We start from the raw sequence: 3002 nt of genomic DNA on the forward strand, positions 1-3002 counted from the left end.
TATGGTTTTGGACTGATTCAGGCCAAAACATTTGTGGCCCGTTAACCCGAACCAGGTGGACTTGGAAAGAAAAAAAAAAAAAAAAAAAGCTTTTACTCCTATGAATTGTTAAAATCGAACCAAACTAGTCTGTTATAGCTCGAATCGGTTCAAATTGAATCTTAATGGGCTATGCAAAGCCCGAATGGTTTGGGCTGGTTTGGGCCAGCCCGTGTGCGTAGCCCATTAGTTTTACTAAGGTATAGTTTTGGAGAGGTTTTAGTCAACTAGTTCTACTAAGCCTTCTTTTTTTTTTTTTTTTTTTTTGGGTTAAAGTCTTAGTTTTCTAATAAGACATAATTTTGGAGATGTAGTTTTCTATTCAATAACATCCACATTTATGAAATATCCATAGGTTCAATTTTGAGTTTCACTTCTCAAATATATTTCAAGTTACACTCAATGTCATAAAAATACCTTTTGCTTCAAATGCTCTCTATTTTTTGCTCAAAATTTATTATTGAGAGTGAATAATAATAAAAATGGGGGCTATAATGATTTAGTAATGAGTTGGTAATGGAAAAGTTTTCTCGTGTTGCACCCCTTTTAAAGATTTTTTTCTTGAGTAAGATGTGAGATGGAGGTGATGGAAGCTCTAGGAAATTCGGAGGTGCCTAGGGAATCAATCTTCCTGTGTTTGAAGCCTCCTGAGGTGCCTGCCAATGGGGACAAATCTTATGCGGGAGTGGTGGGGAGTTCGTTGTTGCCAAAGATCGATTCCCTCCCTTCTCCTATCTAGGCGGGTAAGTTTCACAGGATTGTAATCCTGCAACAGGAATACGAGCTGCAACGAAATCAGTTTTGTTTTTCGTTGATTGGGCGTGCTAATTTTAGCATAACAACCAATGATGAATTGTGAGAGCTAGCTAGGGGTGCTTGGAAATTGTCTCAAGGGGTGATCTTACATTCATTGGGGAAAGGGTTTATCATATTTCAGTTTCATATTAAGATAGATATGACTGAGGTGTGGCGCAGAGGTTTTTGGAATGTTGGAAAGCAATACATCCGTTTTCAGCGATGGAGGCCAGATTTTAATATCCACTCTCCTCAACCAGCGGGTAAGTTGGTCTGGGTTCGTTTCCTTGATTTACCTCTTGAGTATTGGCATGAGAAAATGCTTCTTTTTATAGCAAAATCTGTCGGGAGACCTGTTTCTCTTGATAGACGAACTTGTCATGGCTCTATTGGTCATTATGCTCGAATTTTGGTTGAATTGTGGTCGATGCTGTTTGAGTGAATGAGGTGCAGATTGAGCGCCTTGAACCAGGAACTCTTCGAGTTTTTAGTTTTCTTCAGAAGGTAATTTTTTAGGATGGTATTCAGCGGTGCTCACGGTGTATCGAGAAGGCCACTTGGGTTTTCATTGTAGGTTTCCTTCAAACGATTATGTGGATGGTTTGCACATTCAGCCCTCTATCATTCCTGCAGAAAATCTCCCAGCAAATAATCCTACTGTGGATGGGAATTGTGGATGGGATTCCTACTGACGGTGTGAGAGTGCAGACTCCAAGCTCACTCCAACATCAGATTCGTGTGGCTCTAGAGGAGGCGGGTTTAGAGGACTCTATTTCATCCAATGAGGGTGTGGCAAATTCAATTTCAAATTTCAATTCCACAAGGTTGGTTCCCTCTGATGTGGTGATTGCGTCTGCGAGAACTCTTCTCTTGATCTTTCTCTCTCTCTCTCTAGAAAGTGATCATTTTCAACTTCAACAAATTTTAGATAAGGGCAAGAGTTCGATGTTGGTTGGTAATCTTTCAAAGAATGTGGTTACCTCTGCTGGTCCCACGACTAACCAACTTCCACCTAATTCGGCCACTAAGGATATTGGTTCTTTTGAACGGTTTGAAAAGCTTAATGAGAGGCCATGTGGGGCCCTGCTGAATTCGGTTAGAGTGGAAGACTCTTCTATGGAACAGAATTCAGTTACAGTGGAAGACTCTTCTACACAACAAAATTCGATTAGATTGGAAGAAGCTGCATTGGACGTGAACTCTAGTTTGGAGCTTCAAGTGGGGTCATGCGGGGCCCAACAAAATTTGAATAATTTTGAAGCAACTTCTTTGGTCGTGGACTCTAGTTTTGAAATTCAAAACTCCTTAGATGCGGCAAAGTGTTTTAATTTAATTGGTAAACTTCCTTTAGGGAGTTCACTAGTGGGACCTACAAATAAGCTCGAAAGTGGTTCGGCCAGTCCATTTGAATTTCAAAAAGTGCTTGTTGCAGGTAAGAGTTCTAAGCAAATTGGAAACCCTTCTTTAGGGTGTTCATTGGTGGGACCTGAAGTTGCAAATATTATTAGAAGTTTGGCCAATGAAGGAGCTAGGGAGGATGATTTGGCCTGTTGTGGGGCCCATCAGAATTCAGCCAGGCTGGAGAGTTTGGCCAATGATGGAACTTTGCAATTGAAAGTAGTTCTTCCACCTTCGTCTTCGTCTATATTAGTGCAGATTGAAGGTTCTCCTCGTTAGAAAGCCTGGTCGTCCGAAGAAGGCCACGCAATGAAGAAACTAGTAATAAGTAAAAAGGGTTCTATGGCAGAGGAATTCAAGAAGGTAGATGCAGCTTTAAAGAAAGTATCTACAGTGAATAAGAGCCTCTCATTGGGAGAGGATAGTGCTGCTATGAAGCTTTTCTTTTGGAATATTTGCGGCATTGGTAATGCGTCTGGGAGGAGGGCTTTTAAACTTTTGTTAATGACTCATCAACCAGATTTTTTTTGTGTCTCGCTGAACCAAAAGTGGAAGTCATGGTAGATTTTTTGGCGACTTCAACAGCTAGGACGTGAACTTCTAAAATTAACATTCCTCGGTCAGCTTCTATCCTTAAAGATCTTTATTTGGATGCATCTAGACGTCATAGATATCGTTTTTGATGTGTTAGTTGTTGTCAATTATGAGTAGGAGCCAATGAGGAAGGGTGTATTGGGGGCAACTGTTGTTGCGGGTGAGCAAGGTAGGTA

The sequence above is a fragment of the Hakea prostrata genome, chromosome 9, assembly GCF_041222555.1.
Source record: "Hakea prostrata isolate BN-2017 chromosome 9, UWA_Hpros_2, whole genome shotgun sequence".
In the NCBI taxonomy this organism is placed as follows: domain Eukaryota; kingdom Viridiplantae; phylum Streptophyta; class Magnoliopsida; order Proteales; family Proteaceae; genus Hakea; species Hakea prostrata.